Source organism: Culex pipiens, chromosome 3 (assembly GCF_016801865.2).
Source record: "Culex pipiens pallens isolate TS chromosome 3, TS_CPP_V2, whole genome shotgun sequence".
Taxonomy (NCBI): Eukaryota; Metazoa; Arthropoda; class Insecta; order Diptera; family Culicidae; genus Culex; species Culex pipiens.
Genome location: NC_068939.1, coordinates 143,180,692 through 143,196,881, shown reverse-complemented (window position 1 = coordinate 143,196,881; position 16,190 = coordinate 143,180,692). Strand labels below are relative to the sequence as shown.

Genomic DNA, 16,190 nt, shown 5'->3' with positions numbered 1-16,190 from the left:
TGACCCATTCTCACCCCCAGACCCAATGTCACCCCTGATGGCGGTATTAATATTTATTAACAAAACAAATATTTATTTCATATTCAGAGCAACATTTGAAAGGGGCGGTACGACATTGCTCTTACGGCCTTTCGTCCCATTTAAACGCGTGCAATGAAAGGCCGTAAGAGCAATGTCGCACCGCCCCTTTCAAATGTTGCTCCAGGTATTATGTTATCAAATAGCAATACAGATTTTCCATCTATACTCATACAGATTTATTTGACATTGTGTATAGCAACCCTGCTTAAAAAGCATTTTCAGTCACAGGGGAGGGGAGCCTTCGCGCGAGCTGTCAACAAATCAACACACACGACTATGTCAACAAAAAATGATTTTGTTGTTGCACAACATTCGTTTGTTTCGTGTGTTCAGACGGTTTCGCGATTCGTAAATCCCCTCAACTGTTCCGGTTTGATAACAACCAGCAAATGGACAAGGCCGTGACAACCCGGTTCCATCGTTTCAATCTGATGTGACCGAAATGAAGGTTTGTTTTCATTTTATACTTGTAATACTTCATCATAATAATTATTCGCTTTTTTCAGTGCTCGCATTTCATAAATCACGACCTTTCGTGCTGGACGTGGATTAAGGTGCCAGTGACCATAGTGGTTCAACATCAGAGGTATTAGTAGCCGCCGGGACAAAAACAAGAACGACGTAGCAGATTTCTACTTCGAGGTGACCCGATCCGGACTGTGGTGACGATCATACAATCTGCAGCACAAAAGTTTTGCACTCAGCTAGTAAGTTGTGACCAATTCAATAGCCAAAGTATAAATTATGTTCTTTTTTCATTGCAGCTCGCCCACGACCGATTCGTTCATGAAGAACCAGAAAGGGTCAGGATTTGGCTGAGGAGTTGTATGGTGGCTTTGCCAGTTTCTGCAACGGTTAGAGATAACGCTTGATAGCAGAGCACCCTCCGGCCCTCCGACGCTCTCGGTGTCAGTTCCGCAGGTGAAAAGAGCTACTCAGCGGCATAAAATACGGTTGTGGAAATAATGTTTTGGTTTATTTCAGTTCTCGTTTGGCAACTGTCTCAGTACAGCCCAGGGTGTCCAGCCTGAAGGAAGATCTGATCACGATGGGTGCTTGACTAGAAGGATCTGAAACCGTGTAAGGTGTACGATTGATTTGCTCAACTGTAAGTATTGCATGAATTATTTTTCAATTGCCAAGTAAATTCCGCATAGTTAAAATCACAACCTGCATTTATATCAAGCATGTGTGAATTAAGTGCAATTAAATAACTTTTACTCCGTTGAATTTGAAATCTGATACTATTTTTCAAGCTTCATGTTGCCTACCGTTTGAAATGATTCTTTTTTGTCTTTCCTAGTCAATAATAAGCACTATTTCGAAAAAAACAAGTGCTTAAATTGTTTAGAAAGAATAACTAAAGAGTCTTTCAAACCGCATTTTGGTCATACAAGTGTTTGAAATTTACATCGGATTTAAAATTCAACGGAGTAAAAAATTTTTTCTGCTTTGGTAAATTTACATCATTTTCATCGGAAATTTACAAGTTTTCGAATGGTTGACTATTCGGTGCGTTTACGTCGGAAGGCATGTAAATTTCAGTTGAAGTTGATGTAAATAAGCATCATTAATGACGTGCACTTTTGGTACATCATAAATGATGTAAATTTACCGGAATTTTTTTTTCTGTGTAACATTCCATTCAAATGGCACTGCAGTTGATATTCACGTCACGTACCCCATTCGAGGAACATTTTCTATTGCGCAAGCATAAATACAGTGCTTGTACCGACCATTTCGCCAAGAATCGTCCCATTTTCGAACCTCTACCACATGCTGATGACCTTCGTCCCGTTCTGATTGCGCACAAAGTTCGCGAAACGTTCTATAATGTTGCAAAAGTAGGTAGCTTGTTCGCAGGCGGGCAGAATAAAAAGCTATTAAAAAGTTTCGTCCAGATTTATGACTGTTTAGATCATCACGGTTCTCCGTCGGACTCCGGGTGTACGCGTTCTAAGGCGGAAGGCTCTCGGAAGTGCTCAGCACAGCGCTATGTATGCAAATTCAGCGGAAAAAGGATTGCGCTACTTGAGTTTTACACAGCGCACCACACCCGGGACCTTTCCTTCAAGGATCGTGGCAAATGTAGGTTACAGCAGAGGCGGGAAAAGTTAAGAGTTACCTTTGTGCGAAGGACGATCTTGCACAGGAAAAATAAAATTACTAATTGTGTTAAATTTTTAGTTAATAAAACATTTACAAATTATGCCTACATTTGACAATTGTAAACTTTTGTGAAATTGATACCATTTTTTTTCAGTAGTGCTTTTTGCCACGTGTTCTCCAACTCAGCACCAGAGTGAGTGAGCTAGTACATGGTACTTGCACAGGATAAGGTAATTGAAAGCCGACACGATGTGCTTTCTTGCCGGGCCCGGCTTGCTGGCTTGAATTTTAATTGGTTTTGTATGGTACGCTTTCATTACGTAATTGCTGCACTGTGGAGTGAAAACTTGTGTAATTGTGTTTGCTTTAATGTGTGACCTCTCTGACGGGATTGCTTGATTGAAGGGAGAACCAACTATTAAGTTGCTATGACTAAACTTTCAAATTTTCAGAAATCACAATTCGATTTTCAAACTGTTTGGTGAGCTTGTGACGAATAGCATTTTCAGAACTCGTAATAAAATATGGATTTAAAAATTTAAATAGACGTTCGTAACAATATTGAATAACCTCTCTCTATTTATAACAATTATTAGAATTAATCAGAATGTGTAATAAACATTTCCTGGAAATTCAAAATTTAAATAAACTTCAGATGTATCTTTTACACTTGCTGGTTTCCCTTAGCTCCATGAATAAATCATCATTGACAAACTGATATTTGCAAGCATTTTGCTGTTGCAATAAAAACTCCTACAACTGGACCGCCACTGACTGCTGTATATATCAGTCAGAATTAAGGATTGATTTACGGTGTATGCGATAGCAAAAAAAAAACAGAATAAAATATAGTTCACTCCACCTACCCGGAGTCGGCATAATAACTCCCACGGCCGTTACAATTTCGACTGCCAAATTGGCACAAAACTCTTCGGTGTGGGCCAAAAGCTGGCACAATTTCCTCCTGCAACTCACCAATAAAACAGCAAATCATCACTGTGTGGAAACCGCCTAGGACACCGGCCAAGAACTTCCCATTTACGAGATGAAGATGGCAACACTGCAGCAGCAGCAGCAGAGGACTTGCAAGTCGTCGCAGTGTCGCCGTCCGTGATGTTTGCGAAAGTGATAAAGTTTTAGTGCAAGTTTTAGCGCTGCTTTTGTTGGCAGCAGAGAATACCATCGTTGTGGGAGTACAAAAAAAATGGCGGATGGATCTACCTAGCAGGCTTGCAGCACTGCCGTTTGGTGTGGGCACTTAAGTGAAGTTTTGATTATGGTTGCGAATTTGTTGAAAGTATTGCGTATTGCTCTAAAGGGCTTCAAAGGATTTAAATCAATCAAACATATTGAAGAGCTTTCAAATTATTTGAATACTTAAGTTTATTAACAAACCTTTCACCATCGGGAAAGATAAAACTTTTCTCAAGAAAGCTTCCAGTATGCACAGTTTTATGACAGTGGAAGGACCAACGACCGACAGCTACGAAATTACACGGAACCCATTAGGAAAATTAGTACACACTCACAAACGAAACCCAATTCACAGAAGGTCGAAAGACGCCATAAATCGTTTTCCTGGAAAGTAATTTTGATTTATAGAATCAATACCGGAGGACCTTTCCGATGGCAGCCCTGATTGCGGTCAATTTATTCAAAAATTCACCTTTCAAACACACCACTCCTTCACAGCGTCCATCCAAGCTGGAAAATGTCAGATAATTTGCATTTTCAGCCCGTTTCGATCGATTTATATTTTCCGCATGAGCACCGCTGAGCGCCGCGGCGTTCCGGGTCAGTGCGCCGCGGAAGTCAAGACGCGTGAAGAAAAACAAGCGACTCGGGAATGTCCTCCGGAACGGCCGTTGATCAACCGCTGCGACAACCATGGAACTGCGAGGATGTGTGTTGTTTCAAATCAACCAACAAGCCAGAATTGCTTTTTTGAACCTCTGGCCTAATGTCGAAAACTAAAGTTTCAAGAATTTAAAAGGAACGACCTGGTCCATTTTCCTCAACTCTTTTTTGAGTGAAAAAAGCTTTTCAACCTGCCAGGCGTTATTTAAGATTATGTCATCCTCTTTCGTAATCACTTTTCACTTTGTAAAGGCATCTGTAGGGAAATTGAGCAAAGTTGGACCTAACCTACACTAAAAATTATCACTGAAACTTTAACTTATTTTATTGAAAATCATGTTTTATCAATAGAGCAGTTCTCTCAGATTTCCGTAATTCGATTTTTTTTTGTATTTTATAAACCGACTGAAAGTTTTTTGGTGCCTTCGGTATGCCCAAAGAAGCCATTTTGCATCATTAGTTTGTTCATATAATTTTCCATACAAATTTGGCAGCTGTCCATACATAAATGATGTATGAAAATACAAAAATTTGTATCTTTTGAAGGAGTTTTTGAATCGATTTGGTGTCTTCGGCAAAGTTGTACATATCCATACGGACTACACTGAAAAAAAAATGATAAACGGTATTTTTTTTGGTTTTTTATTAAACTTTTTGTCACTAAAACTTGATTTGCAAAAAAAAAACACTATTTTTATTTTTTTTCATTTTTTGATATGTTTTAGTGGACATCAAATGCCAACTTTTCAGAAATTTCCAGGTTGTGCAAAAAATCTTTGACCGAGTTATAATTTTTTTAATCAATACTGATTTTTTCAATAAATCGAAATATTGGTCGCAAAAACATTTCAATTTCATTTTTCGATGTAAAATTAAAAAGTACTTTAATGAAATTTTGATAAAGTGTACCGTTTTCAAGTTAAATCCATTTTTAGGTGACTTTTTTGAAAATAGTCGAAGTTTTTCATTTTTTTAAATTAGTGCACAGCTTTTTTTGAAAAGCTGAGAATTCTCTATATTTTGCTTTTTTGAACTTTGTTGATACGACCCTTAGTTACTGAGATATTGCCATGCAAAGGTTTAAGATGATAAATAAATTAATTATTGAACAACCCTTTATTTTCTAATGTCGATATCTCAGCAACTAATGGTCCGATTAACAATGTTAAAATATGAAACATTCGTGAAATTTTTCGATCTTTTCGAAAAAAAATATTATAAAAAATTTTAAATCAAGACTAACATTTCTTTCGAAGGTTATTTTTGCATTTTTTTTCTTTCTCTGTCCAATTCGTTCTCCTTAGTAAGAGTAAACTCTCTCCCCATTAAGAACAAATCAGCTGTTGAAAGGTAGTTCATATCTCAGCTCAGGATAACAACTGCACCAATTTATTTGTTAAAGCAACCAAATAAATGAAACATGAAAAAGACTAACATTTCAAAAGGGCCACACAGTAATTTTAAAACATGTGCAGTGATTTTAAAAAATTAACAACTTCGACTATTTTCAAAACAGTCACCTAAAAATGGATTTAACTTGAAAACGGTGCACTTTAGCAAAATTTAATTAAAGTACATTTTGATTGCAAATTTGATTTTACATCGAAAAATGAAGTTGACAAAATTTTGCGACCGATATTTAGATTTTTTGAAAAAATCAGTATTGATAAAAAAAATAACTCGGTCAAAGATTTTTTGCACAACCTGGAAATTTCTGCAAAGTTGGTATTTGATGTCCTCTAAAACATATCAAAAAACGAAAAAAATAAATAAAAATAGTGTTTTTTTTGCAAATCAAGTTTTAGTGACAAAAAAATTAAATAAAAAATCACCAATTTATTTTTTTTACAGTATAACATTTTTTTTCCAGTGAAGTCCGTATCCATTCCTACAACGTTGCCAAAGACACCAAATCGATCAAACAAATTTTTCGAAAGATACAGATTTTTGAATTTTCATACATAATTTTTGTATGGACAGCTGCCAAATGTTTATGGAAAATTATATGGACAAACTAATGATGCAAAATCGCTTCTTTAGGCATACCGAAGGCACCAAAAAAGTTTTAGCCGGATTAAAAAATACAAAAAATTAAATTGAAGAAAAAAAAAACCGATTTCGTAGAGAATTGCTCAATAGAAAACTATACAGAAATTATGATGTTTATTTTTGAACATTATCGGCAAAACAAGATAAAACAATTCTGAAGGCCATAAAAAACTAAAAGGATTTGTGAAAAAAAATGGGTCAATAATGTCCCCTAAGGCATGAATGGATTAAGGTGGTATTCCTTTGCGGGAAACTTTGATTTAAACTAGAAAAAACTTACACTTTTACAACTTTTATGGTTTTGGAGAATATGTGATTGTGTTTTTCTAGTTTTTAAGCAAAATTTCTCGAAATAGAATGCCACCTTTATTATTTCGAAAATTGAAGTCGATGATATCAGCAAATTTAAATCTATAAAAATCTATTATTGTCCTTGTAAAAATAAAAAATGGTTCACCAAAGTGCAACCTGGTCAACCTAGGGTACCCTTACCCTATCATCCCTTCTTCAGAGCGCCAGCCCAGAATGCATCAATCCTTTGTTTGCAGAAATTTAATACGGTCGTACGAGGTGCTTTATTTATCGCTGCAAGGGGCGCCATCAAGACTGGCTCACGTGTTTCGGTGTGGACTTCCCTGCTGTTTGTATGTTTGAGTAATAAAAGAGGACAACTTTTATGGAGAAAGGATAGCACATGAGCGGCTATAGCAGAATCAATTAAAATTCAATGGTCTTGGCTGTAGAGTTGGGATTTTCTGAGCTTTGATGATTTTTTGATATCTTTTTTTGTCGGTTTGCACGAATTTAAAGTTTGAACTGAAACCAACCATCGTTTCAGAGTATTCTAGGTTCATAAAAGAAGTCTTTCTATTCGATAGATAGAAGTCCAGCTTTCACAAGAAAAGCGGAACGTTCTCCGTTTATGACTCAAGTTTAGCAATAACTTGGCTAATGGTTTTTTGATAACGACTGATTCGCTTGGGGCGTTCAAATGCCCATTGGATGGCACGAAGGAGGTTCGGTATTTCAATTTTGGATTGCAAATTGATATCGTTTAGTGTTACCGTTTTTGGTTGGCTAATGGGTTTTATACGATTTAAGGCAAAAGCCGTTACTGTCCATGAGGATCAAATCCTGCTGTGGCATTCAAGTAACGACCTGGATTGATAAAGTATTTTTAACTCCATGAATGCAGATTGCAGAGGAAAATTAATTATTTAAATTTCCAGCATGGCATGAAAACAAAGTGAAACAAGTATTTGCTTTTAACAGAAAATCGTCAAATGACAGGTGTAGTAGAAAGAATTGGGCAAAATTCGCAGAACTCGATTCGATCAAATCTGTAATTTTTACTCCTTTCTGGTTTTGGTAAGCAGTCTTGTCGAAGAAGAAAAACAGATTTTTTCTACTTCCCCGCGTTTTGGCCTTTATTTGAGGCGCTCCAATTTTTTTTTTTGCGCTTGTAAAAGTCTCCAAAAAATCCGCGGAGGCAGTGGTTTAAAAAAAGTTGGAACGATGTTTTTGGTCGAAGTTGAAGTTACCGTTCGAACCCTTTCGGGAGGTTTGGGCGCCCGTGTAACGTTGACGTCACGAGGTTTTTTTCAGGGGGTAATATTTTTTGAGAAATAGAAAGAAAACTATCATATACATATCGACGTCGTCGTGCTATCTTGTCGCACCCGCCATTTTGACGTTCCAAGAAAAACGCGTTTTAATGTTTGACCTTGAATATTTAAAAACGAGAGCACGCAATGTAAACAATAACAAACACGTTTTGTTTGGCTGACCATTCTGTGCATTGTCCCAAAGTTTGGTTGAAGTTGGTTGTTGGAGTCCCGAGTTATAATTACAAATGTTTAAGGTAGTCTAGCTTGTACGTGCGACAAATGCATCCTGACTTTCCTGGCCTGAAATCCCTTTGGCTTTTTGTCGCACTTACATCAATTTTCATGGAGTGACAAGATAGCACGACAAGATTGAAACTACTTTCATATGTAAAGTGACAAAAATGCACGGAGTTTTTTCGGTTTTGTTGAATATCTCAGGATTGAAATCGAATTTTGGGGATCTGTGACGGTCAAAAGGTGAGGCAGCTGCACAAAATGGCGTTCTTAACTCAATTTGGCCCAAAATGCACGTACAACAAGTTAGCACGATGGCGACGATTTGAAAGTGTGGAACATTCCCCGTTCTTTTGCGGGGTGAACGAAAATCTTTGTTCGGGAAAAATTAAAGTTATCCTCGTTTGAAGTTTTTGAACTTTTTTTTATTATGGAATGAAATTGCGCCTATTTCAATTTAGTATTGTTATAAGTCCACATGGACATGTTTTATGGTTTAGAAATGATGCAGGGAACATTTTTCCTGAAGTACGCAAAGAAATTGAAAATAAGGGAAAAAAGTTATAAAGGTTTTATTGGAAATTTGGGAGATTTTCTGATAAAATTGCACAACCTCTTTCCCAAAAACCGCAATGTTTTTTGATATGAGCAATTCTCGCTGAAACCGTCCCACTAGATGCACATGTTCTCAAATCGTTACGGCAATGTTCTCATTCGATTCAGCGCACCAAAAAACCATTAAAACAACCTTCGAACCATTGAAAATGTCAGCCGTTAGCCACCTGTAAATAAAAACTTGTATTGAACTATGGATTTTTTCGAAAAAATGCCCTAATTTGGAGAAATGATATCTCCCAAAATACATTACCAAACATCAAAAAGTTATATATCGTTGGAAAGGTAATCGCGAGGGCTTTTTATCGCACTTTGAAAAACATTTCAAAAAATATTTTTTCAAGGGTAATTTTAAGGGTTTTTGAGAAACTTACTCTTAATTTTGAATTTTGACCGTGTTCGCAACCACTTATCATTACCCAACCATTTTCATTCGAAAGATTGGAAGATTTTGCATAAAATCAACTTGAGAAAAGTAGTGTAATGAAATAGTTTTCGTATAGTTATTAACGGATGAAAGAAATTGGTTAAATTTCAGTTAAAAATAACCAAAGCTCAGACTTCAGAAATGTGCCTAATTTACAGTCAAAACAAAGCAGGATTGTATTTGAGCCGAATGTACAGTCATATGAGGCAAATCTGGACATATAGGATGAATAGGGACAGCTATTTCAACTATACTTTCACTCATCAGATCATATTTTTAAATTGTTTATGTAAAAACATACATAAACAAACAAGTTTCGAAATTTTATGCCATTAAGTACTCTGAAAACTAATGTCCTTACTTAGAATGTAGTCTCGATTCGCCACATTTAACTGAAGTAATATTTTATGTACAGAATTTGTTTTGGGAAGGTCTGCTTTATTTGTATAACCTCAATCGTGCACAAAAAAGTGCAAAGTTGAAATCAATATTTTTTGATCAAGTTAAAATTGTATGGGGCTGTTGATACCATAAAAACAAGCAAAAAACTCGATTTTCGTCCAAATCGGACTAGGTCCTTTCATTAAACACAAGTCAATTTGCGATAAATTTACCTTAATTTGAGATTAAAAACTTCCCCCAATGGAAAACTGAATGAAAAATTAACTAAAATTAAAACAAAAAAAAAGTTAAAAATCCCTTTACCCCACACACGGGGCAAAGCTACGCACTTATTTTTTAGAGTAATTGCCTGGTTCTCGACATAAAAGCAATTTGAGGTGAATTCTAGTACTACGTTTTGAAAGCAAGTGATAAGGGTACCATTTGGTATATACAACGAATCAAAAATATGTTATGGTCATCGGTGACAGAATGATTGTCACTAGGTGCGTACCGTTGCCCCGCTCTTCTCTATTCTATGTCAAAAAATTGGGATTTATATAACTTTAATTTTCAATTACTCTCTATATAAAAACCAAATTTAAAATTTTCATTTGTCCAACATAAATACATTGAAAAAAGTTTTAATTGAAAAACAGACTACACTTATTAATTCCACGTCTAATAATCTTTCTAGTGAGTTCTGACTCGACATTGTACGGCTTGCGGTTTCAGAGATATCGCAGTTTGTCAATGAAGGTTTTTAACATTGTTTGCAGAAAAGTGAAACTTTGGGGTGGTGTCAAATAAAAGGACCTAGTCCGATTTGGACGAAAATCGAGTTTTTTGCTTGTTTTTATGGTATCAACAGCCCCATACAATTTTAACTTGATCAAAAAATATTGATTTCAACTTTGCACTTTTTTGTGCACGATTGAGGTTATACAAATAAAGCAGACCTTCCCAAAACAAATTCTGTACATAAAATATTACTTCAGTTAAATGTGGCGAATCGAGACTACAGTCTAAGTAAGGACATTAGTTTTCAGAGTACTTAATTGCATAAAATTTAGAAACTTGTTTGTTTATGTATGTTTTTACATAAACAATTTAAAAATATGATCTGATGAGTGAAAGTATAGTTGAAATAGCTGTCCCTATTCATCCTATATGTCCAGATTTGCCTCATATGACTGTACATTCGGCTTAAATACAATCCTGCTTTGTTTTGACTGTAAATTAGGCACATTTCTGAAGTCTGAGCTTTGGTTATTTTTAACTGAAATTTAACCAATTTCTTTCATCCGTTAATAACTATACGAAAACTATTTCATTACACTACTTTTCTCAAGTTGATTTTATGCAAAATCTTCCAATCTTTCGAATGAAAATGGTTGGGTAATGATAAGTGGTTGCGAACACGGTCAAAATTCAAAATAAAGAGTAAGTTTCTCAAAAACCCTTAAAATTACCCTTGAAAAAATATTTTTTGAAATGTTTTTCAAAGTGCGATAAAAAGCCCTCGCGATTACCTTTCCAACGATATATAACTTTTTGATGTTTGGTAATGTATTTTGGGAGATATCATTTCTCCAAATTAGGGCATTTTTTCGAAAAAATCCATAGTTCAATACAAGTTTTTATTTACAGGTGGATAACGGCTGACATTTTCAATGGTTCGAAGGTTGTTTTAATGGTTTTTTGGTGCGCTGAATCGAATGAGAACATTGCCGTAACGATTTGAGAACATGTGCATCTAGTGGGACGGTTTCAGCGAGAATTGCTCATATTCAGATCATTATTTTGATGAATTTTCTTTGAGAAATGTTTCTGGGCCCATTGAGTTTACAAATCACTACAGAAAAGTGTAATTGGTTGGGTTTATGCTCAGCTGTAAGTCACTTTTATTAATTTTGGAACCGAATCTACATATTTTTGTACGTTTTCATTATATTTTCACTTGTTTTTGTGAGTACATGGTCCACATGATATTTTTTTTATCTAATTGAGATCTACAGTTTAAATACATTCACAGGGTCCGGGACCGTGGTGTAGTGGTAAGCGTGGTTGCCTCTCACGCAGTCGGCTTGGGTACGATCTCAGACGGTACCGGCGGCATTTTTCGAGACGAGAATTGTCTGACCACGCCTTCCGTCGGATGGGAAATTAAATGTTGGCCCCGATCTAACCTAAAAGGTTAGGTCGGTAGCTCAGTCCAGGTGTAGGAGTCGTCTCCCTGGATCCTCGGTGGAGTCGCTGGTAGGCAGTTGGACTCACAACCCAAAGGTCGTCACTTCGAATCCCGGGGTGGATGGAAGCTAAGGTGTAAAAAGAGGTTTGCAATTGCCTCAACAATCAAGCCTTCGGACATTTAGTTTCGAGTAGGAATCTAGCAATCGAGAACGCCAAGGCAATGCTGTAGAGCGAATAATTTGATTTTTTTTATATTGGTATCTATTTCTATGCCTTTTGTTAATTTGTATTTACACTTTCATACAGTATGTAAAAAAAGTATTTACACCCCTTGGGCACTATGCACATTTTGTGATGAAACATGTAAAAAATTTAAAGTTTGACAGGAACCTAGTACTATGTTTTGTTCAGAAACTCATGCCAAACATTTTGCTACAAAAAGCTCATGAAAAGATGATTTCTATAAAAAGTTATATAACAAATACTATTACAAAAATAAAAAAGGTGCAAAAAAAGTTTGTACACCTTTCGCAAAATTAACATAAATAATGTTATTTGCTGACAAATCACCATAAATCCAGTCTCCCAACTCCAAATAGGCATCCTTGACTGATTAAAAAAATAATTTGGATTGAATATAAAGTTTACTAACTACTTAGTATAAAAGTTTATATAACTCTGGAAATTCTATATAAAACTTATCTAAACTTAATTTTGCAAACTTTTAATTCAAATAAATGTCAATATATTACCATAGAACTGCTAAATAAACATTTTGGAGTGGGTATAACACCGTTTTGGGGGTATTTGTATCGATAGAATAGATTTTTCGTTGGAATTTCGTACCAACCCGGAATTACGTCGTCAGAAAATCCGCCGGCATCTGAACCGGTCCACAATTCACAAGTCAACCTATGTGGCATCAGAAAGGGCATAAAATTTCCGATCTTTTGATACCCATACATCCAGGTTTTCCATAAAACCCACGTTTTGAAATACCTAGGCAAAAACGTTGTTATGGTTTCGTTTGAGCAACCTGCCAAAAATGTATGGAATTTCGTAATTTTTGTTCTCGTGGATCAAACATACTTTTTGCCCAGGTATTTAAAAACGTAGGTTTTAAAGAAAACTTAGATGGATGGGTATCCAAAGATCGGAAATTTTATGCTCTTTCCGATACCACATAGGTTGACTTGAGAATCGTGGACCGGTTCGGATGCCGGCGGATTTTCCTACGACGTAATTCCGGGTTGGTACGAAATTCCAACGAAAAATCTATTCTATCGATACAAATACCCCCAAAACGGTGTTATACCCACTCCAAAATGTTTATTTAGCAATTCTATGGTAATATATTGACATTTAGTTGAATTAAAAGTTTGCAAAATTAAGTTTAGATTAGTTTTATATAGAATTTCCAGAGTTATATAAACTTTTATACTAAGTAGTTAGTAAACTTTATATTCAATCCAAATTATTTTTTTAATCAGTCAAGGATGCCTATTTGGAGTTGGGAGACTGGATTTATGGTGATTTGTCAACAAATAACATTATTTATGTTAATTTTTCGAAAGGTGTACAAACTTTTTTTGCACCTTTTTTATTTTTGTATTAGTATTTGTTATATAACTTTTTATAGAAATCATCTTTTCATGAGCTTTTTGTAGCAAAATGTTTGGCATGAGTTTCTGAACAAAACGTAGTACTAGGTTCCTATCAAACTTTAAATTTTTTACATGTTTCATCACAAAATGTGCATAGTGCCCAAGGGGTGTAAATACTTTTTTTACTTACTGTATGTAAATAATAGTTTTCTTGCTTTTTCTAAAAAAAATCCACTGCAAAGGAACCCGTGACGTGCGTTGAGAGTTCCAGTGTTGAAGAACTGCCCTTCTACCTCCTGCTTGTAAGAATGAAAAAAGTTACAAAATCCTAAGTTTCTTAGAAACATCGAATAACCGAATCAAGGAAAAAACATTTTTTTCGTATTCTTGATTTTCTCTGTTTTGGCATCAAATTCGAGTTCTACGAGTCAATTTTAGTCAATTTTGAATGATTGATTTCCTGTAACATTACCATATTCAATTTATTAATTTTTCATAGAAGCCATTTTGGCCACCATCTTCGATTTAAAAATACCTAATCACTTTAAGGCATTGTTGAGGTAATTTTTGAGCTCAATATTTTTTCGTTTTTCAATTATTCGAAGTAAAAATTTTACGGGAACCGTATAATCATGTCTTAACTGTGCTTATATAGTAAACACTCTATTCCCATGCCCAAAACTTCCTCCACACATGAGCTGATCGATAGCTCATGCACACCTGCTGTCCGGTTCATCAGCTTACAGCCTCCACCCAAGCGAATCGAACCGTTGCAACGTGCCGATATCGGATAAAAGCTAGCGCCGTCCCGTGTCATAACAGCCTAAAGTGTGACAACTCGGACAAACGAGACTTGCCCTCGAGAAAGGGAAGCTGTGTACATCAGTCAGGGTGGTCCGATTACGGAAACACGCGGCATCATTCCCCTCATCTGTTGGGCAATATCTCAGAGGAACCTGTTGTTGGGACACAGAGAGTACTTCTAATGTTAGAACAGTAGACGACTAATTATAGAACTTTGTTGCGACTAATAGAGCTTGGTAGTGTTTGTGAGAACGCCACTGGCGGGGATCAATCCACCTAGTGGGAGTGAAGTGGGAGAAATTCGAGAATCACTGATCCGTTTCCTCCCGTCACCGATTCCATTACGCCGATAGATCGTCACCGGAGAAGAGGGTGGTCGTCGATCGTCAACACATGGTTTGTTGTGGTGGCCACACCACAGAGCAGTTTCGGTCGGTCGGTCTAGACGCGCTCTCGTCGAACTTGCTGCTCGGTGCTAAGAATAGCTCGTCCCAAGTCCGGCGGCGATCGGCGTCGTTGAGCGCGCGCGAAAACGGCTTAGTACGACCTGCGCCGCGAACGTTTCGTGACACGAAAGTTTACTCACGTAAGGGCATCAGTGAAAATGTGACAAAAAGGGCGACGGAATTCGCGGCGTTCGAATCCCAATCGCCCAAAAAGTTGCAATGATCCCGCCAAATTGGTTTACGTTCAACTTTGACCACTGGGCGCGCGGAACGTGCGGAATTTAGGCGCGCCAAGTTCGGATTCTTGGCATTGCTCTCAGTGCTAGTGAAATGCCGCGGGGGAAATATCTCGTAGTTCCTCGGCAGACGAAACGATGCTGAACTTTTGAGTCGAAGTGGAGAGAATCTATTTTGGTTCCCTAATAATTTATGACGCACGTTTGATTTGTGCTTAAAATCTGCCGATATAAACAACCTGAAGGATTTTCAGTGCCGTGAAACCAACTGCTAATGGATTAAGAGTCGGAATTATAAATATTTCCCCCATCCAATAAGTGGAAATCGTACAACGAAAATACACCAAACTTCCGATGAGAGCAGTGTTGTTGACGGCTACGATGATGCTGAAGTCTCGAAACGTTTACACAGCAAAAGTTTGAAAATATCACTCACATCAGGCGGCACATGACTCAGAGCACGCGCACAGTTTGTGACCCGAGGATCTCGTTAGCATGAAGGGGCTACAAACATGGGGAGCAACTTTAATACTGAAGATTTGCTGATATTTTGAAATTTTGTGAATGTACACTGCATCAATTAAATAATTGTCTCAAATTCCCAATAATAATAACATTAACCTTGAACTAAATTATAACACACGGTTGTGGTTCAGGCTTGAATTTCATTATTATCTCATAAAAAAAGTCACCAAAATCTCTATCATAAAAACCCATAACCAAGTGGACAATATTTTGAAAAAATGCCGAAATTTGAAATATTATTTTTGATTGCTACGCCCAAATTTCAGGGTTTGATCCCTGTACCTTTTGCTTGAGAGATAGAAGTCGCATTCATAAGGCCACGGTTACAAGCATGCCAAGTCAAGCATAGGCTTTGATTTCTACCATTATTAAAGAAATATTAAAGAATATTCGAATTTGAGAATTGCTTATTTGATTTGACATTTAAAAATTATGCTATTTTTTCAAAAAGCACGATTTTGAAGAAAATAAACGCTGCCAAACGGAATGTGACTATCATTTAACAAAGTTGAATTGTAACCATCTTTTCTTCGCCATCGTGCTAACTTGTCGTACGTGCATTTTGGGCCAAATTGAGTTAAGAACGCCATTTTGTGCAGCTCACAATGCCTCACCTTTTGACCTTTACAGATCCCCAAAATTCGATTTCAATCCTGAGATGTTCAACGAAAGCCGAAAAAACTCCGTGCATTTTTGTCGACACTGGCCAAAGGGATTTCAGGTCAGAACGCGTTTGACGCACGTGCAAGTAAACATTTGTAATTATAACTCGGAACTCCAGCAACCAACTTCAACCAAACTTCGGGACAATGCACAGAATGGTCAGCCAAACAAAACGTGTTTGTTATTGTTTACATTGCGTGCTTTCGTTCAAACATTAAAACGCGTTTTTGTTGGAATGTCGAAATGGCGGGTGCGACAAGATAGCACGACGACGTCGTCTTGATAAAGTTAAAAAAGGCGATAGTAATTATTTGAAGAATAACAAATCTAAATGAAGTGCTACGCTGAAAACACCAAAT

At 36.6% G+C, this 16,190-nt stretch overlaps 1 long non-coding RNA gene across 1 annotated transcript; it reads left to right on the top strand.

Moving 5' to 3' along the window:
* Window positions 1-319: 319 nt before the first annotated feature.
* On the top strand, window positions 320-1,366 carry LOC120415890 (uncharacterized). Its single transcript, XR_005605274.2, has 4 exons — window positions 320-529; window positions 588-788; window positions 846-1,002; window positions 1,066-1,366. It is a non-coding gene; the product is annotated as an uncharacterized LOC120415890 (long non-coding RNA).
* The last annotated feature ends 14,824 nt before the right edge of the window (window positions 1,367-16,190 follow it).